At 41.7% G+C, this 26,747-nt stretch overlaps 1 protein-coding gene across 4 annotated transcripts in view; it reads right to left on the bottom strand.

Moving 5' to 3' along the window:
* WDTC1 (WD and tetratricopeptide repeats 1) overlaps nt 1-26,747 on the bottom strand; it is a 63,415-nt gene that overhangs the window by 20,085 nt on the left and 16,583 nt on the right. The gene's annotated exons all lie outside the window — the stretch shown is intronic.

Here is a 26,747-nt window from a genome sequence, read left to right as displayed (position 1 = left end):
TGAACTGGGCTGTTACTCGTGGTTCAGAGCATCCTGATCAACTCATTCTTCAGGTCTCAGTTCGTGGGTACTTCCCTCAAGGAGCTGTTCCCATCCCATAAACCTGGGAAGGAGGCACACCCTTCCTGTGGGCTCCTACTGTCACGCTGTATCACGGCTCTGTGTTGACACGGTTGTCTGTTTCACCACACTGAGCTGGGGAAAGAGGCCTCTGTGACCATGCTCACTGTATCCCCAAGGCCAGGAACAGTGCCCGGCACGTATCTGCTGCACAGTGAACAAGTGGGTCCGATGGGCCTCGTGGGAAGACTTGAGAGAATGAACAAACTCCTGACTCTTTCGTCAGCAGAGGCTTTTCCTCTGCCTTTTCCTTCCCTCTCACCCACTGTCCTATAAAAATTCTCATGTGGGTTGAACCTAAAGTCTTTGTAGGTTCTGCATTTCAATACATTATTGACACATTCACTCTGTTCAACTTGCCAGACTACTGGCTGACCTGCATCCTCTCACTTTCCCATGGCACTGGGTTGAAATCCCATACACGACTCTGGTCACTCTTCCAGAATCAGATTCATTTCTGTCCTCACCCCTCTCATTTTCCCACCAGGCTTTAAATTACTTGTGCCCAGGGGTCACATCTTCAGCTTGCAATTTCCCAGAATGCTGAGGGCTTTCAATGTTCGTCACTTACCGAGGGCTTACAAAGAGCTCAGCATAGTACCTTGCACCTGTGGTGGGCAGAACAACGCCCCCCTTACAAATGTCCATGTCCTCGTCTTCTGGAAGCCATGAATACATTATGGTAGATGGCAAAGGGACTCTGCAGATGTGATTAAGGTTAAAATATTTGAGGTAGGGAGATTATCTTTATTCAGGGGAGCCCAATACAATCACTGGAGCCCTTAAAATCAGAGAACCTTTCCTGGCTGCAGAGAGTAGAGACATGAAAGTGTGAAATGGAGTTGACCGATGACTGCCAGTTCTGAAGATGGAAGGTTTCTTCTAGCCAAGAAATGCTAGAAACTGGGAAGTGCAAGAAAATGGATTCTACTCTACAGCCTCCAGAAGGACCAAAGCCCTGTCAAGACATTAGGCTGGTGAGACCCAGGTCAGACTTCCGACCTACAGAACTAGAAGATACTATATTTGTGTTGTTTTAAGTTTATGGTAATTTGTTATGGCAGCCATAGGAATTTTACAGCATTCTACATCCATTATCTTGTTTAAGAAACAGGTATCATTACTTATTTTACAGATAAGAAAAACTTCCCTGGAGGTCCAGGGTTAAGATTCTGCATGTATGAATGTGAGAGTTGGACTGTGAAGAAAGCTGATCGCCAAAGAATTGAAGATTTTGAACTGTGGTGTTGGAGAAGAGTCCCTTGGACTGCAAGGAGATCCAACCAGTTCATTCTAAAGGAGATCAATCCTGGGTGTTCATTGGAGGGACTGATGCTAAAGCTGAAACTCCAATACTTTGGCCACCTCATGCGAAGAGTTGACTCACTGGAAAAGACTCTGATGCTGGGAGGGATTGGGGGCAGGAGGAGAAGGGGATGACAGAGGATGAGATGGCTGGATTGCCTCACCGACTCGATGGACATGAGTTTGAGTGAACTCCGGGAGTTGGTGATGGACAGGGAGGCCTGGCGTGCTGTGATTCATGGGGTCGCAAAGAGTCGGACACGACCGAGCGACTGAACTGAACTGAACTGAACTTCCAACACAGAGGGTGTGGGTTTGAGCCCTGTTCAGGGAACTAAAAATATGCATGCTGAACAGTGTGACCAAAAAAAGGGAAAAAAAACAAAACAGAAACAACTCCCCTCCGCCAACAAAAACCCAATAGTCAGAAAGGTTAAGTACACTGCTGAGATTCTGTAATTTATATGTATTTAATGTATGTCAGAAAGATATAGTCTTGATCCTTCTGTCTGGCACAGAAGTCCTAAAAACCCTTGGAATATTCTAAGTAATAAAAGTAATTAAGATATCGTGATATCCATAACAAACCTCTTTCAACTAACACCTGAGTTTATGTTAATGAAGAGATTTTTGGGAAGCACCTAAGGGTGCAGACTGGTTACCAGAAGAACCAAACATATGATTGGAGGGTTGGAACTCTCAGTCCCACTTCCCTGACCACCAGGGAGAGGAGAGGGGCTGGAAGCTGAACTGATCACCAATGGACGATGATTTAATCAACCAGCCAATGTAATGAACTACACAAAAGGACAGGGTTCAGAGAGCTTCTGTTGGTACACATGGAGATTTGGGGAGAGTGGCATGCTAGGAGAGGACATGGAAGCTATGCATCCCATCCCATGTACCTTGCCCTCTGCACCTCTTTTATCTGATTGTTTACTGATTTATATCATTTTATAATAAACCAGTAATCTACTAAGTAAAATGTTTCTCTGAGTTCTGTTAGTCACTTTAGCAAATAAATTGAAACCAAGGAAAAGGGGTTTGGAACTTCTGAAATGTTAGTCGCTCAGTTGTGTTTGACTTTGTGATCATGTGGACTGCCAGGCTCCTCTGTCTACGGAATTCTCCAGGCAAGAATACTGGAGTGGATTGCCATTTCCTTCTCCAAGGGATCTTCTTGACTCAGGGATCAAACCCGGGCCTCCTTCATTGAGCCACCAGGGAAGCCCCTTGAAACTTCTAATCTACAATTAGTCAAAAGCACAGGTGACAACCTGGATTTGCAATTGGTGTCTGAAGTAGCTGTTGGGGCTGAAGGGCAGTTTACAGGACTGAGCTGTTGACTTCCTTGGTGGTCCAGTGGTTAAGGCCTGAGCTCTCAACCTGAGGGATCTGACACTATCTTCAGGTAGACAGTATCAGAACTGAGTTAAATTGTAGGGAACCAGCTGGTATTGGGAAGAAGGCAATGACAACCCACTCTAGTACTCTTGCCTGGAAAATCCCATGGGCGGAGGAGCCTGGTGGGCTGCTGTCCATGGGGCTGCAAGGAGTCGGACACGACTGAGCGACTTCACTTTCACTTTTCACTTTCATGCACTGGAGAAGGAAATGGCAGCCCACTCCAGTGTTCTTGCCTGGAGAATCCCAGGGACGGCGGAGCCTGGTGGGCTGCTGTGTATAGGGTCGCACAGAGTCGGACACGACTGAAGTGACTTAGCAGCAGCAGCAGCAGCTGGTATTGGAGAGCTGCTTGGTGGCATAAACCAAACCAACACACACCCACACGTTGGACATGGCTAATGCAGCACAGCTAGCAGTGGTATCAGGAAGCATTTAACTCAAGGGCTCGGGCTCTTAAGCACTGCCTGAAAAGTGCATGAATGCTTCCAGAATTGTTATATTTGTCCTCAAATCAGTAGCACATCCAAAGTACAGAAGACAGGCCACAGCAGACAAACATGTTGCTTATGACTCATTTTTACACAGTAAAAAACAGCTCAGAGACAGGTAAGTTGGAGAAAGTGTAGAGAGAAAGTCCAAATCAGATTTTACAAAAATACAAAGTAACTATTGACAAAAGGCATTAATAAAGGGCTCTATAAGTTAGAATATGTGTTTGGGAAGCTAATTTATATAAGGCATGGGGTGTTTAAGAGGATTTGTTTTGGCCTTGATAAATAAGTCTGGCTTAGATGAGGTACATGATCTAGAATTAAGCTGAAGAATACAATGGAAGAAAATATGCCTATGGCATATCAGAATTAAACAGTGGGTAAGAAAGGAGAAAACCTCAAACTTTAAAGAAACAGAGAGGAGTGGCTGTTTACAGATGGCTCCGAGAGAGGAACAGACTTCTGTGTGGTTGGCTCCCTGGAACCCTGGACATGTCCTACTTATGGTGAGCCTTGCACACCAGGAATAAGGAAGAAACAAACTGCACAGAGAACGAACCTGCAACAAAAGTCCCAGATCTCACTCAGGTTCCAAATTCCAACCTCTTACTTCCTGCTTAACTTGATTAAAGATTGATTATAATTACTATTTATTAAAAATTCCTATAATTGCCAGGCAGCATAGTATACAGGAGGAAAAGGAGGCAAGGAGAAGCATTTTATCACTGACGCTGCTTAGACTTGCAGGTGCATAATGATGATAAGAAGCAGATGGACACTTAGGTGGTATTCTTACTGCTTTTAAATTCTTTACAGACCACACACCCCCTTACAAGCCTGCACTACTGCCCCCAGCTTGGTAGGCCACTGCTGGGTAGAATACTAGATAGCAATATACATGACCTAATGGTCATTCCCTTTTTACAGGTAAGACTAAGTCTCAGAGATATTAAATAAGTCACTCAGACTGTAAACACCAGAGGCTGGATAGGAACCCAGGTCCATATGACTCCAAATATTTCTCTGTGCTGGATTACCTCAAATGCCACCCTTATTCCCACCCGTATTAAAAAGAGATCTCACTGCTACTATCACCTTAGAAAACGGTCAGTTTGATATAAAGTCAAATTTATATCTACCCTATGACCCAGCAATTCCATTCCTTAGGTATTTACTCAAGGGAAATGAAGACATTTATCCACCTAAAGACTGGTAATAAGAATATCCCTAGATGCTTTAATTTTCAAAGTCTCACACTAGAAATAACCCAAATGATCATCAACAGGAAAAGAGATACACAAAAGTAGTGTATTCAAACAGTGTAATCCTACTCAGAAATAAAAAGGAACTACCATAGATACATGAAACCACGTGGAAGAAACTCAAAACACATGATGCTAAGCAAAAGAAGCCACACGGAAAAACATGCATACTGTATAATCCAGTTTCAGAAAGTGTATGAACAGGCAAAACTAACCTATGGGGAGAAATAAAACACAAATAAACTAATCTATGGAGACAGAAGCCAAAAAGTGGTTGCTCTGAGAGAGGAGTGTTGACTGGAAAGGGCACCATGGGAATTTCTAGGGTGATGGAAGTGTTTTCTGTCTTGTCATGAGGAGTAGTTACTCAAGTGTCAAAACTCATCCAACCTGAGATCTATGTACTTTATTTTTATGCAAATCATATCTCAATAAAGAGAAGGAAGAAAAAAGGTAATCATAATAAATAATAATGATAGTAGTAGCTAATATGTAAGTGCTATCTCACCATCCTCTAGAGACAATATTATGCCCTTCACTTATGCTGAGTTAAACTTTGCAACTGCCTCATGATGGAAATACCACTACTATTCTCGTTTTTTTTTAATGAGAAAAAGGTTAATATCCATATTGCATAAACAGTATAGTAGCAGACTCCACAGCCTGGCTCTTAACCATGGTGTCATACTGCCTTTTTAAATTCCGGCTATATCCCTCAAAACTGAAAGGTCTGCTATGTGCCTGTAAGTGCTAAGCTTTCATGTATACCAATTCATTTAAACTTCACAATACATGTCGTTTATTAGCCTTAATATATTAAGATTACACAGTTGCAATATAACAGAATGTAGTGAGTCCTGAAGGCAAATAAAACTCAGTTACCTTAAAGGCAGAATGATGTGAGTACACAAACATCTCCGTAAAATCTTTCTGTTGCTTCTTTAACCAAGTTCAATGCTTTCTCAAATTTTAGTGACTGAAAATTACCTACTAGAGTAGTAAGAGAAACAAGAATAACAAAAACTCATCATACTATGTGTCAGGCCCTGCCCTAACCGCTTCACATAATTACTCTTCAAAATTCATTAAACTGTTCATAAAGAACAGTAAATGTGTTTCTGGGTTCACAAGTTGTGTTTCCTTGAGGAAGTTCTATAACTTCTCTGTGTTTCAGGTTTTACGTCTCTAAAAAAAAGGTGATAATATACATAACCTCATAGGATTGTTGTGGGGAACAAATCAGTATTTGTGAAGCACTGTAACAGCTGAGTAGCAAAAGTGGAAATCAAGTCCAAATACGTTCTCTCCCCTGCACCAGGATAATTTAATACTTACAGTACAGCCTGATGTGAACTATGATTACTGGGGAAGGAAAAATCCTCCCGGAACGATTTAAAACATATTTCTAAAAAACATAAGGTAAAATATATTTCAACTGCTATATGTTTAAGTAAAAATCTAAGTATGAATATAGTGGGGTGAGTCAACAACCAAATGAGAAACTTTTTCATATTAGAAACTTTTTCCTTATGCTGACCTATATCTGCAGTCTATCCCAGCAAATTCACTTTATTTGATTGATGGATTGGTTTTATTTTTATTTCTTATAAAACAGGCTCTCTTATATATGCAAAGGTTATGGTGGTAAATAAGATAAAGAACTCCAGTGATGAGGGAGGAAAAAAAAACAAAACACAGGAATCAGTAAAATGAGTTCAGACAGTGATAAGTGCTATGTAGAAAATAAAACCTGGTGGGACTTAGCTGGTTGTGCAATGGATAGGAATCCACCTGCCAATGAAGGGGACATGGGTTCCATCCCAGGTCCAGGAAGATTCCACATGCCACGGAGCAACTAAGCCCATGTGCCATAGCTATTGAGCCTGTGGGTCACAACTACTGAGGCTGCAAACTTTCGGGTCTGAGAGCCACAACTACTGAGGCTGTGTGCTGCAATTACTGAAGCCTACGTGCCCTAGAACTACATGTCGCACCTACTGAGCCCACATACTGCGACTACTGAAGCCTGTGCGCCTACAGTCTGTGCTCTGCAACATGAGAAGCCACAGCAATAAGAAGCCCACGCACCACGAAGAGTTAGCTCCCATTTGCTGCAACTAGAGAAAGCCCCTGCACAGCAAAGAAGATCCAGTGCAACCAGAAAATTAATTAAAGAAAAGAAAACATGGTGATGGGTTATACTTTAGATATACTGGTCAGGGAAACCCTATAGATAAGTTTGAGAAGAAATCTGAACGCTGAGAAGGAAAACCATGCCAGGCATAGGAAAGAACAAGTACAAAGGTAAGAACAGGCTTGCCATGCTATAGATATAGAATTAAGGCCAGTGGCTAGAATATAGGGATAAAAGGGACAGAGTAAGGCAAGCTAAGTTTCAGAGGTGAGCAGAGGCAAGATTCTAATGGTGTCATATAGGCCACAAATAAACCCTTACATTTATGTAAGGTTAGAAGGCAATGGCACCCCACTCCAGTAGTCTTGCCTGGAAAATGCCATGGATGGAGGAGCCAGGTAGGCTGCAGTCCATGGGGTCGCTAAGAGTCAGACACGACTGAGCGACTCACTTTTCGCTTTCATGCATTGGAGAAGGAAATGGCACCCTGCTCCAGTGTTCTTGCCTGGAGAATCCCAGGGATGGCGGAGCCTGGTGGCTGCCGTCTATGGGGTCGCACAGAGTCGGACACAACTGAAGCGACTCAGCAGCAGCAGCAGCAGCAGCTGATTTCCAACAAGAGTGCCAAGACAATTAAAATGAGAGAAAGAATAGTCTTTTCAACAAATGATGCTGTAATAACTGAATGCTGCTGCTGCTTAGTCACTTCAGTCGTGTCCGACTCTGTGTGATCCTATGGACAGAGCCCACCAGGCTCCTCTGTCCATGGGATTCTCCAGGCAAGAGTACCAAAGTGATTTGCCATGCCCTCCTCCAGGGGATCTTCCCAACCCAGGGATCGAATCCAAGTCTCTTACGTCTACCTGCTGTGGCAGGTGGGTTCTTTACCACTAGCGCCACCTGGGAAGCCCAATAACTGAACGGTGGTAGTGGTTTAGTCACTAAGTCGTGTCCGACTCTTGCAACCCCGTGGATCGTAGCCTGAGAGGGTCCTCTGTCCATGGGATTCTCCAGGCAAGAATACTGGAGTGGGTTGCCATTTCATTCTCCAGGAGATCTTCCCGAGCCAGGAATCGAACCCTGGTCTCCTGCATTGTAGGCAGATACTTTACCAGCTGAGCTATGAGGGAAGTCCATATACATAACTGGATATGTATATGCAAAAGAATGAAACTGGGCCTCAACATGACACCATATATAAAAATTAACCCAAAATAGAAAAAAGACATACATAGAAGACTTAAAACTATTAAACGTTTAGAAGAAAACACACATGTATATCTTTGTGATCTTGTATTAGGAAATGGCTTCTTAAATATGACACCAAAAGTGCAAATGAAAAAATAAAGAAAATAACTTGGACTTCAAGAAAATGAAAAGTTTTGTCAGTCAAAAATGCTCTCAAGAAAGTGAAAAAATCCAAAGAATGAGAGGAAAATTTTCAAATCACATAATCTGATAAAGGTTTATTATCCAGGACATACAAAGAATTCTTATGACTCAACAATAAGTAACACTTTAAAAATGGTCAATGTACAAATAGATGAAGAAATATACCACGTTCATGGATCGGAAGAATCAATATAACGAAAATAAGTATACTACCCAAAGCAATCTACAGATTCAATGCACTCCCCATCAAGCTTCCAACGGTATTTTTCAGAAAACTAGAACAAATAATTTCACAATTTGTATGGAAATACAAAAATCCTCGAATAGCCAAAGCAATCTTGAGAAAGAAGAATGGAACTGGAGGATCAACCTGCCTGACTTCAGACTATACTACAAAGCTACAGTCATCAAGACAGTATGGTACTGGCACAAAGACAGAAATATAGATCAATGGAACAAAATAGAAAGCCCAGAGATAAATCCATGCACCTATGGACACCTTATTTTTGACAAAGGAGGCAAGAATATACAACGGAGAAAAGACAATCTCTTTAACAAATGGTGCTGGGAAAACTGGTCAACCACTTATAAAAGAATAAAACTAGAACACTTTCTAACACCATTCACAAAAATAAACTCAAAATGGATTAAAGATCTAAATGTAAGACCAGAAACTATAAAACTCCTAACACAGGCAAAACACTCTCTGACATAAATCACAGCAGGATCCTCTATGACCCACCTCCCAGAATAATGGAAATAAAAGCAAAAATAAACAAATGGGACCTAATTAAACTTAAAAACTTTTGCACAACGAAGGAAACTATAAGGTGAAAAGAGCGCCTTCAGAATGGGAGACAATTATAGCAAACAAAGCAACTGACAAAGAATTAATCTCCAAAATATACAAACAGCTCATGAAGCTCAATTCCAGAAAAATAAATGACCCAATCAAAAAATAAGCCAAAGAATTAAACAGACATTTCTCCAAAGAAGGCATACAGATGGCTAACAAACACATGAAAAGATGCTCAACATCACTCATTATCAGAGAAATGCAAAACAAAATCACAATGAAGTACCATCTGATGCCAGTCAGAATGGCTGCTATCAAAAAGTCTACAAACAATAAATCCTGGAGAGGGTGTGGAGAAAAGGGAACCCTCTTACACTGTTGGTGGGAATGCAAACTAGTACACCCACTATGCAGAACAGTGTGGAGATTCCTTAAAAAACTGGAAATAGAACTGCCATACGACCCAGCAATCCCACTGCTGGGCATACACACCAAGGAAACCAGAACTGAAAGAGACACATGTGCCCCAGTGTTCATCGCAGCACTGTTTACAATAGCCAGGACATGGAAGCAACCTAGATGTCCATCGGCAGACAAATGGATAAGAAAGCTGTGCTACATACACACAATGGAATATTACTCACCTATTAAAAAGAATGCATTTGAATCAGTTCTAATGAGGTGGATGAAACTGGAGCCTATTATACAGAGTGAAGCAAGCCAGAAAGAAAAACACCAATACAGTCTATTAACATACATATATGGAATTTAGAAAGATGGTAACGATGACCTTATATGCGAGACAGCAAAAGACACACAGATGTAAACAGACTTTTGGACTCTGTGGGAGAAGGCAAGGGTGGGATGATTTGAGAGAACAGCTCTGAATATTACCATATGTGAAATAGACCGTCAGTCCAGGTTCGAAGCATGAGGCAGGGTGCTCAGGGCTGGCGCACTGGGATGACCCCGAGGGATGGGATGGGGAGGGAGGTGGGAGGGGGGTTCAGGATGGGGAACACATGTGCACCCATGGCTGATCAATATCAATGTATCGCAAAAACCACTACAATATTGTAATTAGCCTCCAATTAAAATAAATTAATTAAAAAATTAAAAATGGTCAAAGGATCTGAATAAACATTCCTCCAAAGAAGAAGATATACAAATGGCCAATAAGCACATGTAAAGAAGTGCAACATCATTAGTCATTCAGTTCAGTTCAGTCGCTCAGTCGTGTCCGACTCTCCGCGACCCCATGAATCACAGCACGCCAGGCCTCCCTGTCCATCACCAACTCCCGGAGTACACTCAAACTCATGTCCACAGAGTCGCTGATGCCATCCAGCCATCTCATTCTCCGTCGTCCCCTTCTCCTCCCACCCCCAACCTTTCCCAGCATCAGAGTCTTTTCCAGTGAGTCAACTCGTCGCATGAGGTGGCCAAAGTATTGGAGTTTCAGCTTTAGCATCAGTCCCTCCAATGAACACCCAGGATTGATCTCCTTTAGAATGGACTGGTTGGATCTCCTTGCAGTATAAGGGACTCTCAAGAGTCTTCTCCAACACCACAGTTCAAAAGCATCGATTCTTCGGCGATCAGCTTTCTTCACAGTCCAACTCTCACATCCATACATGACCACGGGAAAAACCATTGCCTTGACTAGACGGACCTTGGTTGGCAAAGTAATGTCTCTGCTTTTTAATATACTATCAAGGTTGGTCATAACTTTCCTTCCAAGGAGCAAGCGTCTTTTAATTTCATGGCTGCAATCAGCATCATTAGTCATTAGGGAAGTGCAAATCAAGACCACAATGAAATAGCACATCACCCCCACTAGGAATGACTATAATAAAAAAAGACAGTAAGTATTGGAAAGAATATGGAGAAAATGGAACCCTTGTACATTTCTGGCGGAAATGTAAAATGGTGGTGCCACGTGGAGAAACAGTTTGGCAGTTCCTCAAAAAATTAAACACAGAGTTGCCATATGACACAGCAATTCTACTCTTAGGTATATAACTAAAAGAACTGAAAATAAATGTCTGCACAAAATCTTCTACACCAATTATTCACAGCAGCATTATTCACAATAGTAAAAAAGTGGAAACAAACAAAATATCCACTAACTGATGACTGGATAAATAAAATGTGGCATATCCATATAATGGAATGTTATTCAGCAATAAAAAGGAATGAAGTATGATTCATGCTTCAACATAGAGAAATCTTGAGATTATCATATTAAGGAAATGAAAAAGATGTTAGTCACTCAGTCATGTCTGACTCTTTGCGGCCCCATGGACTGTAGCTTGCCAGGCTCCTCGGTCCACGGAATTCTCCAGGCAGGAATACTGGAGTGGGTAGCCAGTCCCTTCTCCAGGGGATCTTCCTGACCTAGGGATCAAACTGATGTTTCCCACATTACAGGGAGATTCTTTACCTGTCTGAGCCACAAGGGAAGCCCCCGTATTGAGGAAGTCAGATACAAAAAGCTACACAGTATATGATTCCATTCATATGAAGTATCCAGAATAGGAAAATCCATAGAGATAGAAAACAGATGAGTGGTTGCCAGGGGGTGGAGCCAGGGGTAGGGGATGGGGAATACTATGGGTAAAGAGCTTATCAAAATGTATGGAATAAGGTAATGGTGACGGCTGCACAACTTTGTGAATATACTAAAAAACAAAACAAAAAACCCACTGAACTGTACACTTACATAAAACACATAAACTTAAGCAAGTCATAATCCGTTGACTCCTGATATAAAGGACAGTCCTTGAAATCTCTCACAAAGTCAGATCTCTCTGCTCCATCTCTTTCTTTCAGGGTGACTACTTGATAAATGTTGTCAAGTTTCCTTCTCTAAACTGATATTGTAAAAAAAACTCTGATAAATCTTTGTTAGAATCAGGTTACTCTATCAAACTATCCTGGTCTACCATACCAACTATATTCAAAAAGAAAACCTCACTAGTTTGGTATGACTTGTTTCCAGTGAATTTATGCTCAAATTTACACAAGAAACAAAACAGAAACAAAAAACATCAAACCAATTGTGAAGTTGGGATATATATCATGTATGCAACTTATAAGGACATTACTAATAAAACTAAAACGGCAGAAGAATAAATCCACCAAGCTAAGAACTATTAGTTAATAAGGCCTTTAAAAAAGTAGACACACGGGTGAAGTAGGAAAGACTATAAACTTTAAGGCCAGGCAGGCCTGATATAAATCTTACTAATCTCATTTCTACCACTCATGTGAACTTGGAAGTGCTTGTTTACTCTCCCTATTTGTAAAGAGAGGGTACTTTCTTCTCCCTCTCTCTACCTCTCAGTGTTAATGCCAAACACTGTGCCAAGAAATCCCATGAGAGGAAGAAACAGAATGGATCAAAGGATGATCAGAACTTTAAGGAAGACCTGGAAAATCCTAGTGATGTTGAAAGCAAACAGCTCCCCGCCTCCAGTGAGGACTGCAGGTCACAAACTGCAGGGTTTCTGGCTCCTGTCTGGTTAGGACAAAACTCACTGAGACAAGATGAGCTAGCACATATAACTAAAGGGGGATGAGAGATCAAATTGCCAACATTTGCTGGATCATGGAGAAAGCAAGAGAGTTTCAGAAAAACATCTATTTCTGCTTCATTGACTATGCCAAAGCCTTTGACTGTGTCGATCACAATAAACTGTGGAACATTCTGAAAGAGACGGGAATCCCAGATCACCTGACCTGCCTCTTGAGAAACCTGTATGCAGGTCAGGAAGCAACAGTTAGAACTGGACATGGAACAACAGACTGGTTCCAAATAGGAAAAGGTGTACGTCAAGGTTGTATATTGTCACCTTGCTTATTTAACTTATATACAGAGTACATCATGAGGAACGCTGGGCTGGAAGAAGCACAAGCTGGAATCAAGACTGCTGGGAGAAATATCAGTAATCTCAGATATGCAGATGACACTACCCTTATGGCAGAAAGTGAAGAGGAACTCAAAAGCCTCTTGATGAAAGTCAAAGAGGAGAGTGAAAAGGTTGGCTTGAAGCTCAACATTCAGAAAACAAAGATCATGGCATCTGGTCCCATCACTTCATGGGAAATAGATGGAAAAACAGTGGAAACAGTGTCAGACTTTATTTTTTTGGGCTCTAAAATCACTGCAGATGCTGATTGCAGCCATGAAATTAAAAGACGCTTGCTCCTTGGAAGGAAAGTTATGACCAACCTTGATAGTATATTAAAAAGCAGAGACATCACTTTGCCAACAAAGGTCCGTCTAGTCAAGGCTATGGTTTTTCCCGTGGTCATGTATGGATGTGAGAGTTGGACTGTGAAGAAAGCTGATCGCCGAAGAATCGATGCTTTTGAACTATGGTGTTGGAGAAGACTCTTGAGAGTCCTTTATACTGCAAGGAGATCCAACCAGTCCATTCTAAAGGAGATCAATCCTGGATGTTCATTGGAGGGACTGATGCTAAAGCTGAGACTGCAATACTTTGGCCACCTCATGTGACGAGTTGACTCACTGGAAAAGACTCTGATGCTGGGAAAGGTTGGGGGTGGGAGGAGAAGGGGACGACGGAGAATGAGATGGCTGGATGGAATCACCGACTCTGTGGACATGAGTTTGAGTGAACTCTGGGAGTTGGTGATGGACAGGGAGGCCTGGTGTGCTGTGATTCATGGGGTCGCGGAGAGTCGGACACGACTGAGCAACTGAACTGAACTGAACTGAACTGAGGAACGCTCAGCAAAGGTGTCCGAGGAATACAGAGAAGTGTTTTGGTCTATATGCCAGAACAACTTACAACTTATCCTAACCAACATTAAACTTCAATCTTCTAATCTTGACCTCTCTTTGGTCTCTCTTCCTAAGTTGCTGCCACTACAACACTTCTTCATATTTTCTTAATGAACATTTTAAACTCTCAGTTTTGAAACAATTACAAACATATAAAAAAGGAACAAGAATAGTGCAAAAACACCCATACACATCTTTCCCCTAATTCATTAACTGCTAACGTTTGTCTCCCCACTCCTCTCTCTACACATACACCCCTTTTTCTTCCCCTTGAACCATCTGAGAAGAAATTTGACATTGACACAATACATAGTCTACATTCACATTTCATCAACTGTCCCAATATTATCCCTTTGATTCTGCTGATCCAGGATCCAATCCAGAATCACATGCTGCATTTAGCTGTCATTTTCCTTTTAGTCTCCTTTAATGTGGAACAGTTCCTCAGTCCTTTAGTTTTTCTGACACTGACATTTCTGAATCCTATGTCAGCTGTTCTGGGCTTGGATTTGTCTGATTACTTCCTCGTGACTAGTTTTAGAAAATGGTTAACGTGGGTCTGCATTTTGACAGACCCACACCCAGGTGATTTTGTGTCCTACTCAGCGCACACTGTCGGGCGGCACCTGATGCTGAAGGCAGCATCCACCAGGTTTCTCTGGCTTCCCAGCTGGCGCAGTGATAAAGAATCCACCTGCCAGTGCAGAGGGTGCAGGAGATGTGGGTTTGATCCCTGGGTCAGGAAGATCCCCTGGAGGAGGAAATGGCAACCCATTCCAGTGTTCTGGCCTAGAAAATCCCATGGACAGAGGAGCCTGGCAGCCTACACCCCCCAGGGTTGCAAAGAGTTGGATGAGACTGAGTACAGACAGACCAGGTTTCTCCATTCTAACGTTACTATTTTCCCTTTTGTTGTCTGTGAGAAAATACTTTTACACTGTGCAAACATCAATTTCCACCCAAAGATTCGATAACTCACTGATTATTTTTGTCTGAATCAATTACTGATTTGGTATGATGCTTATAAATCTGTGATTTTACCAATGTTTCATTTCTCAATTTAGGCTTCCCTTGAGGCTCAGCTGGTAAACAATCTACCAACAATGCAGGAGATCTGGGTTCGATTTTTGGATTGGTAAGATCCCGTGGAGAAGGAAATGGCCACCCACTCCAGTATGCTTGCCTGGAGAATCCCATGGACAGAGGAACCTGGCAGATTACAGTCCATGGGGTCACAGGAGTCAGAAACGACTTAGAGATTAAACCACCACCACAATCTACTAGAATTAAGTGGGTTCCTCCCCCCTTTCTCTCCTCCCCTTCTTTCTCTGTCTCTCTTACCAGCACAAACTCAGGTATTTTTTATTCAGTGGGTTTTAATTCATTATTGTCATTATTCATCCTGATGCTCAAACTGCAACGGGTTTGGCCAGTAGCATGCCTTTCAAGCTGGCTTCTGTGTCCTTATGATAAGCCCCTATCATTTTTACTTCTTCACTTTCTGTTAATCCTCTGCTACAAGATGTTGGAGGCTCATGGCTGTCCCAGACTTGAATCAATCACTCCTCCAAGAACCCCTAGTTCTTTTTAGAAACCAGTAACTCATGGCTATTGAGGTATCATTACTTCTTGGACCCTTCTCAGAAGATAGAGCTAGAAATAATATATAAATAATAATATATAATAATGCTAAAATACATGTATTTTAAAATTATGAATTCAGGAATTCCCTGGCAGTCCAGTGGTTAGGATCTGGTGCTTTCACTGCTGGGGCCCAAGGTCAATCCCTGGTTGGGGAACTAAGATCCCACAAGCTGTGTGGCCGGAAAAAAAAGCAAAACACCCATGAATTCATACTGATACTAATAATTCCAATTCAATACCTCAGAGTTCTTCTTTTGCCTATTCCATATTTGAATTTCCCTCCTTCTACAGTGAGAAGGGAACAACACTGATAACATTGTTATCAATATTATATTTATTATACATTGATCAATTTACCCCAACAACACTGACATATTTACCCATTGCTCAGTTCTGCAACAAACCCAAAATAGTCACAGAACTGCTTCAGCAATAGCACTACAAATGACAAACTTACTAACTAGAGTTCAATCAAGATTTCTTTAGTTTGTCTTCAAAATATATACCGTTAAAGAATACTTATAGTCAAAGTACTGTGTCAAAAATTACTTGAGTTAGTTGATATCCCTTTCCCCATCTCTGCCAACTTTATTTTACTTTTTGAATGTGTAAAACCTCAATGTGGTTATAAAAGTAAAAATTCTACAAAAAGGTCCAGAAGTGTTATTCCCTTTTCTCTACCCCTCCACTCTATGCCTTCTATCCCCTAGAGATGACCAATTGCATTAGTCTCTGCTTATCCAGTCTATACTTATGTTTGAAAAAATATGCAGTTAAATATATAAATTCTTACTCTCCTTCATTATACCAAACTTGGCAAAATTATATTAAAACAACACTTGTATGAAAGTGCAAGTCACTCAGTCGTGTCCGACTCCTTGCGACTCCACAGACTACACAGCCCATGAAATTCTCCAGGCCATAATACTGGAGTGGGTAGCCATTCCCTTCTCCAGGGGATCTTCCCAACCCAGGGATTGAACCCAGGTCTCCTGCACTGCAGGCGGATTCTTTATCAGCTGAGCCACAAGGGAAGCCCTTACATACATTAAAAAAAGATATTCCATTTCACTCATGTGTGTTAGTCGTTTAGTTGTGTCTGACTCTCTAAGACCCCATGGACTATAGCTCTCCAGGCTCCTCTGTCCATGGAATTCTCCAGGAAAGAATATTGGAGTGGGTTGCTATTCCCTTCTCCACGGGATCTTCCTGACCCATGGATCCAACCTGGGTCTCCTGTATTGCTGGCAGATTCTTTACCATTTGATCCACCATGGAAGCCCACTCAGAAATGTAATCTGAAACTCTACTGAGATACCATGTTTCACCTGCTAGAATGGTAAAATATTCTAAAGCTCAACCCCCCAATCTGTTGGTAAGTTGTGGAGAAACAGGTGCTGTCATGCACCGCTACTAGGAAGGCAAAATGGTGTAACTCCCATGGAGGAAAATGTGGCAATAGCTAACAAAATCACACATACATTTACCCTTTGGTCAGTACTCCCACTTCTAGGTTTTTACCCTGAAGATATATCTCCAGCAATACTAAAACCATATACACAAGTTTATTCATTATGGCGTTGTAGCACAAACTATTAGAAACAACTGTAAGAGCCCATACATGGGAAATTCACTGACTTAGCCTTGCTTTATCTACATACTATTAATAGACTACCATGCAGCTGTGAAAAAGAGCTCCATGAGGGATTTCCCAGAGGTCTAGTGGCTAAGATTCAGCACTTTCACTGCCATGGGCCTGGGTTTGATCCCTGGTCAGGGAAGTAAGGTCCCACAAATTGCAAGGCAGAGCCAAAAAACAAACGAAAAAAAAAGAACTCTCTGAACTGACCTGGGTGATTTTCAAGATATGTTAGTAAGTGAAAAAAAGAGAATATATATCATTCCTCAATGATTCTTATCCTTAACAAGTCCTTCAGATCCAATCACTCTATTCTTCCCTTACAAGCTACTCATATCTTGACTTCCTTCCCACTCCCCTAAAAATTTGATTCATTACCACAATCATTCTCTTCCCACCTTCATCTGACAAAATCCCAACCCTAGATGATCTTTTAACTTTTCTGTGTCTTCAACTTTCCCTTTCTCTGATTCTTTCCCCTTGGGATTAAGCGTGCTCAAGGTTCTCTAATCTAAAAAGCCATCCCTTGATGCCAAATTCACATTTAGCTGTGGCTGTCCATTTTTCTTCCCCTTCATAACCATGCTGAAAGAGCAGTCTATACTGGACATTTTTACTTCCTCGTTTTCCAATAATTTCTCAACCCACTTCTACTGATACCACAAAAGTGGCCCTTGTCAAGGTGACCACGAGGCTTCCTTGCCCTAAATCATAGGGACACTTCTCAGTCCTTATCTTACTGGTTCCCGGCTGTATTTGATGATGCTGACTACACTTCCTTCTCAATGAAACTTTCCTCTTCTGGGTTCTGGGGCATCAACCTCTGTTTTCCTTCCTACTCCTCTAGTTGCTCTTTCTTTTCTTCTTTTTTAAGGTGCTCTTTCTTGATACCCTTTGCATGTTCTTCTTTGTCCCCCTGGCTCTTATACTGGTCTTCCTATGGCTCTACCCTAGGCTTTCTTCCTACTCTACACACTCAATGACAATCATAACTTACTTTCATTGTTCCAATGTACATGTTGCTCACTGCTCCCAAATCAACATCTCCACTGTGTAACTCATTCCTAAGCTCAGACTCAAGTATTCCAACTACCTATCTAGAAGCAACAGTTAGAATCAGACATCGAACAATGGACTGATTCAAAATTGGGAAAGGAGTACATCCAGGCTGTATACTGTCACTCTGCTTATTTAACTTATATGCAGAGTACATCATGTGAAATGCCAGGCTGGATGAAGCTCAAGCTGGAATCAAGACTGCCAAGAGAAATATCAATAACCTCAGATATGCAGATGATATCACCCTAATGGCAGAAAGTGATGAGGAACTAAATAACCTCTTGATAAAGGCAAAAGAGCACAGTGAAAAAAGCTGGCTTAAAGCTCAACATTCAAAAAACTAATGATCCAGTCCCATCACTTCATGGCAAACAGATGGGGGAAAAACGGCAACAATGGCAGATTTTATTTTCCTGGACTCCAAAATCATTGAGGAATGTGACTGCAGCCATGAAATTAACAGACGTTTGCTCCTTGAAAGAAAAGCTATGGCAAACCTAGACAGCATATTAAGAAGCAGAGGCATCACTCTGCCGAAAAAAGTCTGTACAGTCAAAGTGATGGTTTTTCCAGTATTCTTGTACAGATGTGAGAGCTGGACCATCAGGAAGGCTGAGTGCTAAAATCAAAAGCTTCTGCACAGCAAAGGAAACTATAAGTAAGGTGAAAAGACAGCCTTCAGAATGGGAGAAAATAATAGCAAATGAAGCAACTGATAAAGGATTAATCTCCAAAATATACAAGCAGCTCCTGCAGCTCAATTCCAGAAAAATAAATGACCCAATCAAAATATGGGCCAAAGAACTAAACAGATATTTCTCCAAAGAAGACATAAAGATGGCTAACAAACACATGAAAAAATGCTCAACATCCCTCATAATCAGAGAAATGCAAATCAAAACCACAATGAGATACCATTTCACACCAGTCAGAATGGCTGCTATCCAAAAGTCTACATGCAATAAACGCTGGAGAGGGTGTGGAGAGAAGGGAACCCTCTTACACTGTTGGTGGGAATGCAAACTAGTACAGCCACTATGGAGAACATTGTGGAGATTCCTCAAAAAACTGGAAATAGAACTGCCATATGATCCAGCAATCGCACTCCTAGGCATACACACCGAGGAAACTCTAGAACATAGTAAAGGACAGGGAAGGCTAGAGTGCTGCAGTCCATGGGGTCGCAAAGGGTCAGACACAACTTAGCAGCTGAACAGCAACAATCTAGAAAGCACTAGATGACACATGGCCTATAGCTCCAGAACAGTCATAACCAAGCTTATCATCTTTTCCTTCAAAATTATTTCTTCTCCAGTGCTCTTTAACTCTGTGAATGAAACTATCATTTACTCTGCTAAAAAGAAACTTAACTTTATCCTTGACTCCTCTCTTTTCCTAACTTTTCACATTCAATCATCAAGAATTCTGTAAATTCTACCTCTTACATGTCTTTCAAATTCACTGACTTCTCTCCATCCAAACTACTACTATCTAGGTTCAAGTAACCAATTACTTCTTCCTGAATCACTACAACTGTCTCTTAAGTGGTCTAGTTGTCCACAGTTTAAATGTCAGCAATCTTCATTTTAAAGGCAATTTTAAATGAAAAACAAGAACAACCTTCATTCTGATCATGTTGCTTACGTGGTACGGACCACTCTAATAGCTCTCCACTGCTCTGAGGATAAAATCAACAATCTTCAATACAGCTTACAACACTCTTCATTATGAAGCATCCCCTCACACTCATCCCACCAACCTCACCTATATCCTTTTTCCATCTGTATCTGTGACTAGCTGTTCTCTTGAACCAAGTACCCTCTACTCTCTTTTGTCTCACTCAAGTGCTGTTCTCCCAGTCTAGAACTTTTCTCTTCCTGCTGCTGCTGCTGCTGCTAAGTTGCTTCAGTCGTGTCCGACTGTGCGACCCCGTAGACAGCAGCCCACCAGGGTACCCCGTCCCTGGGATTCTCTAGGCAACAACACTGGGGTGGGTTGCCATTTCCTTCTCCAATGTGGTGAAAGTGAAGTCGCTCAGTCTCTTCCTATCTCCCTCAAACCTAGTTAGCTCCTTCCATCCATATTTCAGGTATCAGCCTAGACTACATTTCTCTTAGGAAGCCAAGTTGAGATCTCTCTGGCCCACTGTATTTCACTTGTATGTGAAATCTCTCAGAATGATGGACACGTTGGGGAGAAGAGGTTGGGATTGAGAGAACAATTGTTTATTGAATACTATGTTTAAGAGTGAAGAAGTGTGATAAGAGTGTAAATTGATGCTTTGAGTATAAATTGATAAACTGTGCAAATTCCATGAAAGGCAAGTTTGTTAATATTTATCAAAATTACAGGTGGATACACTCTCTGACCTGCTAATTCTATTTGTAGCTAAGAGTCGGACATGACTGAGCGACTTCACTCTCACTTTTCACTTTCATGCATTGGAGAAAGAAATGGCAACCCACTCCAGTGTTCTTGCCTGGAGAATCCCGGGGACGGGGGAGCCTGGTGGGCTGCTGTCATGGGGTCGCAGAGAGTCGGTCACGACTGAAGCGACTTAGCAGCAGCAGCATTCTAAAGATAAACACCCACATATGCCAAATGATGCTGCAAGGAATAACACTGTCCATACAAAAGATCGTAAGTAATCTACATATCCAACAACAGGGACAATTTAAATAATTTATACTATACTCATACAACACAATACTCTGAAGCCATGAAAAAATTAGATATTAGAGACATCTTTATGTACTGATATGGTAAAATCAAGAAAGTATATTTTGAAATTCAAAAGTAAGATACAAAGTAGTAAATCTGTTAGGCTTAACATTTGTGAGGAAAGGTGAGAATCGACATAAAAATAAATAAAATTTATCTGGAAGGATACTGAAATTGAGTATGTTAGTTGATTCCAGGAGAGTGCATTTGGTGGCTGAGAAAAACAGTGGAAAGGAGATGACCTTTTTAAACTTTTAAACTAGCTCTAAAATAGAAAATTTTAAAAGCCAATCAAACCAATAGGCTTTTAGTGAACCTCTACTAAATGTTCAGCACTATATCCTACAAGTTCTCTTGGAATTACCTTTTGCCTTTTTCAAAAAGTATACAAAATAGTAAATTAGGAAATCCAGGAGAAAAAATTCCCCCAGACAGTAAGAGGAAAACATTATAATCAATAACCACAAAAGGCAGGAGCTTTTACTGTTGATTTTACCTCTTTTATTCCACCCCCAACCCTTATAATATCACCTCTTCTTAATGCCCCATATCAAACTCTGGTTAAATGAAATGGGGTCCATATGTGATAAGGGATTCTGCGATGGCTTAGATGGTAAAAAATGTGCCTGCAATGCAGGAGACCCAGGTTTAATTCCTAGGTTGGAAAGAGCCCCTGGAGAAGGGAATGGCAACCCACTCCAGTATTCTTGCCTGGAGAATTCCATGGACAGAGGAGCCTGTGGGCTACAGTCCACGGGGTTGTGAAGAGTTGGACACAACTGAGCGACCAACACACACATGTGATAATGGGTGGGAAACAAAACAAGGGAAGAAAATGACCATAAAGCATTTTTAAAAGTTCAGTTCAGTTCAGTTCAGTCGCTCAGTCGTGTCCGACTCTTTGTGACCCCATGAATCACAGCACGCCAGGCCTCCCTGTCCATCACCAACTCCTGGAGTTCACTCAAACTCATGTCCACAGAGTCGGTGATGCCATCCAGCCATCTCATTCTCTGTCGTCCCCTTCTCCTCCCACCCTCAATCTTTCCCAGCATCAGAGTCTTTTCCAGTGAGTCAACTCGTCGCATGAGGTGGCCAAAGTACTGCAGTTTCAGCTTTAGCATCAGTCCTTCCAATGAACACCCAGGACTGATCTCCTTCAGAATGGACTGGTTGGATCTCCTTGCAGTTCTCATCAAAAAGTCTTTTAAAGTATTAAGAAGGGACTTTCCCAGTGGTCCAGTGGCTAAGACTCTGCGTTCCCAATGCTGGGGGCCCAGGTTTCATCTCTGGTCAGGAAGCTAGATCTGACATGCCACAACTAAAAGATGCTGCATGCTGCAGCTAAGACCTGGTAGAGCCAAATAAATAATTTTTTTTAAGTATTGCGAAGCTATCAAGCTCTTGGTGGCAAACATAAGTTTTCCTATATTCTTTTTTTTTTTTCTCTTTAAAGCTCAAATTTTATCCTTGGCAACAAATACTGTCAGTTGTTCTTTTTGAAGTGACAGTTTACTTCATTCATTTTAAAGAAAATGTCTGCCAAATACCCATATTTGAATAACCACAGTTTTCGTCTGCTAGCCATTCTTTCAGATGGTGTTCCATGAAAAAAATGTCCAGTTGAGCTTACAACTCAAAACAACTGAACAAGTGCTTTTCCTCAAGACAACCATCATAATTCAGTATGCAGCAGCAGCACTTTATGGATTCTTCCTACCCCATATACTGAAGAGATCTGTACTTAAGGGTTGAAATTTAAAATTATCACAGTCTATGCTTCCCTGGTGGCTCAGCGGGTAAACAATCCACCAGCAAGGAGCCACAGGAGATTTGGGTTTGATCCCTGGGTCAGGAAGATCCCCTGGAGAAGGGAATGGCGACCCACTCCAGTTTCTTGCCTGGAGAATTCAATGGACAGAGGACCCTGGGGGGCTACTGTCTATGGGGTTGCCAAGAGTAGGACATAACTAACATTTTCACTTTTCATGCTTCTTTTGGCCCCAGACCCACTGGACCTTGTAACAATGATAGAAATGTCTTTGCACTTATCAAAGGCTGAGTGCTCTGCTCCAACTCTGAATCCTAAGCCCGCCAATCTTCCTTAGGACTTTGCTCCTTCAGTTATTCTGTTCTAAGCCTGTATCCTCAATCCCTTTCTCTCTTATCAACATACAAACAAGCTCTAGTATTTCTTCCCGTTCTTACAAATCCCTCCTTTGATCCCATATGCCCCTCCAGCTACAGCCCCATTTCTCCGCTTCCTTTGGTAAACAAAGTCCTTCAAGAATTGTCTACACAGCTCAATTGAGCTGGAAAACAAATACAAAAACAAAACAAAAGTGACTGTGAAGGGTGGAAACAATGGGAAAAAAAACCAGATGTCTTCGTCCTCCAATCTCCTGAAAGACTCCCCACTGGTTAAACTCAAACAGAAGAGAGCAGGACAAGAGAGACTCTATACATCTGTGCAAGTCCACTGTCCAGGCAGTGAGCTGAAGAAAAAATGGTGAAGAGGAGGTGTAGAGACAAGAGAAGGCTATCTTTTACAATTTTGTTAGGGGAACCACTTATCAAAACCTCCCACCATGGCCAGGCACAACAGTAAGAGTTTTCTTACAACAGGAGGTCCTAGTGAACAAAATAGAACTAACAAGGTACCACCAGCTGGAAGGGTTTGGGAAAAGTCAGAAGGAGAGAGGGGACACCAGTCTGTATATTCCATCAACTTCTAAAAACCCTTCTCATGGAATTCATCCTGGCTGAGTGATGAGTGTGCCAGCGGGAAGGACGCTGGGTCAGAATGACTGGCCAGGGACAACCCATTCATTTTACATGCTCACCATAAAACCTGAGCATGTAAGCCATGGGGCAGAGCAGTTCCCTTGGGCTCCTTTACCCTGCTGTTCTCTGCCCGGGCGCCCCTTCCCAATAAAGGCTCTTGCTGTGTCAGCATGTGTGTCTCCCTGGACAATTCGTTTCTGAGTGTTAGACAAGAGCCCACTCTCTGGCCCTGGAAGGGGTCCCCCTTCCTGCAACTGTTTACCCTTTTTACTGCTTACATCCTATCTTTCCTTTCATCTAGGGGAAAAGTGTGCAATAACTAAATAAATAGATAAAATTTAATCACCCTCTTTAAAATTTTGTGCAGTTGTGGGATCTCAGCTCCTCAATGAGAGAATGAACCCAGACCCACGGCAGTGAAAGCACCGAGTCTTAACCATGGGACTATGAGAGAATTTCCTAAAAATTGTTTTTAAAATATAGAGTTGCCTACTTGCTATGGGCTTCCCTCATAGCTCAGTAAGTAAAGAATCTGCCTGCAATGAAGGAGACCTGGGTTTGATTCCTGGGTTGGGAGGATTCCCTGGAGAAGGAAATGGTAACCCACTCCAGAATTCTTGCCTGGAGAATCCCATGGACAGAGGAGCCTGGCAAGCTACAGTCCATGGGGTTGCAAGAGTTGGACACGACTTAAGCGGCGAAACCACTACCATTACTTGCTACTGCACTCCTTCATGTCCATCTTACTCCTTCCGTCTAGTATCTATTCTCACCACTCCAATAAAACTGCTCTAGGTAAGGCCACAGTCACTGTTTTGCCCCCACTTATTCAAACTTTGGACTTCCCTGGTGGCTCAGAAGGTAAAGCATCTGTCTACAATGCAGGAGACCTGGGTTCGATCCCTGGGTCAGGAAGATTCCCTGGAGAAGGAAATGGCAACCCACTCCAGTACCCTTGCCTAGAAAATCCCATGGACGGAGGAGCCTGGTGTCCATAGGGTCCCAAAGAGTTGGACAGGACTGACCGACTTCACTTTCACTTTCATTCAAACTTTCCAAAGCACTGAGTAAAACTGACCACTCCTTTCTTGAAATACTCTCCTTACACTCTCCTGGTTTTGTTTCCGATCCACTTCATGGACTATTTGGTGGTTAACTGTTCAATCTCCTTAGGTTGTAATCAATTCTGACAGCTGTAGTATCTCTAAGAGTTAGATCTTGGACTCTATTCTTGAAGCCTAAATGGATAGCTGAAGTCTCTGAATTTCTCCCTATGGTCCAGAGCTCTCCCCCAGTTAGCACCATCAACAGTCTATCTGACATCTCCACAAAGCTATCCAACAGGCTTCCCAACTTTATGGAGAATCCCTAATTCTCTCATAAGCCTATTTTTCCTCCCAGTCTTCTTTCCATCTGCTCTGACTTCTCTAAGCCGCACAAGTGGCAAAGCTGGGATGTTTGTTTTAACATCTAAACCTGTGAGCATCCCTTCATGTTGTGCACTGCTACTACAGGTCCCCAACAAGGCTGCCTTCGGCCAGGTGTAAATTCAAACAGTTCATTCACCTTAACATATTTTTGTATTTGAGTGCCAAATCTTTGGGAATCATAGAATCCTGTTTTGTGTTCACTAAAGTTTCCAAGTCTATTGTGGACAAAGTTATCAGACCAGGAAGAGATAGTAGAGACAATACGGGTTGGGTGGAGGCCCAGCCAGCTGGCGGGAACTGCCTGCTCAGCACCCCCCGAGCGGGGTTTCTCAGCCTTGGCATTATTGGCACTGGGCGCTGCTAATCCTGTGCTGCACGTTCTTTGTTGCACTCTGACTGTAGGATGTTGAGCAGCATCCCTACACTCTGTTCACTGTATGCCAGTAGAGCTCTTCTAGTTTTCACAGCCAAAATTGTTTCTGGACATTACCAAATGTCCCCTCGGAGGTAAAACTTCCCATGCACCACCCCCAACTGCACTAAACAGAGGTGCTTTATATTCTAAAGGAAATATGGAAAGAAACAAAGGAGAAATAATACAATATATTTACAAACTCATGTGGTTCAGAGACTTTTTAGAGATATGTGCGTGTGTGCTAAGTCGCTCCAGTCGTGTCTGACTCTGCAACCCTATGGACTGTAGCCCACCAGGGTCTTCCGTCCATGGGATATGGGGAAATAAAAGTATAAAAGAGTGTAACAAACTGTGTAAATGGTATAAGCCCAATTCTGTAGAAAAAAAATTTATAAAGCATTAAAAAAACTGGAAGACTTAATAATAATAATTGTTATTTACTGAACTACCTTACTATGATCCAGGTATTGTATTAATCACTTTATAAAATCACCTCATTTAATCGTCACAACAGTTCTCAGCTATTGTTCCATTTCAAGATCAGGAAATGAGGGGTAACTTGCACATATAGCTGGAGAGAGGATAGGTCTTGAAACTAAATTTATCCAACTTTAATGCCCATCTCCTAATGAGCATTCTGCTTCATAATACACAAAAGTAATATTCCAAACAGTAACAATGTTTATTTCTGGATGGAAGAATTAAAAGTGATTTTGTTTTCTTCTTATATATTTCTGTCGATTCCATATTTTCCACTATGATATGTACTACTTCTATAATCAGAAAAAAATTTTCAGTGAAAGTTGTGAGGACTACTTGGTAGCACAGAGAAAAGGTTTATTATAGAAAAAATTATCAAATCAAAGTGTGATTACGATTCTGTGAAAATATGCAAGAGATACAACAAAGTATATAAAATGCTAATAGTAACTATATTAGGGAGGTGGGAATAAGATGCAATTTCTAGTTCTCTTTTCCATATTACTATTGGTGTAGTCATATTTTATAAGGGATAAAAGTTTATAATGAAAAGAAAGCAATTAACAATCATCTATAATTTCACTACCTCCAGATAACCCTGTCAGTATTCAATAATTTCCTTTCTAATCTTTTTCTAAGATCAACACAATCACTTATAAACATTAATGTGAAGGAACCAACAATGACACTAAGTTGGACAGGACAGCTAAAAGTTGGATTCAGGACATGATCTTGAGGAAGGAAAGGGAATGAAACTAACATTATGGACTGTTTTTATGTCTGACACAATGAAAAAGCTCAACTTCTGGACTCTAAACCTGACTCTCCATGGACTGGACAGGACAACACTAGACAAGG

Source organism: Moschus berezovskii, chromosome 2, assembly GCF_049115385.1.
Source record: "Moschus berezovskii isolate FMDL1 chromosome 2, NW_MosBer_1.0, whole genome shotgun sequence".
NCBI classification, from domain to species: Eukaryota; Metazoa; Chordata; class Mammalia; order Artiodactyla; family Moschidae; genus Moschus; species Moschus berezovskii.
Note: the sequence above shows the minus strand (reverse complement) of the source record. Positions and strands in the feature narration are given on the sequence as shown.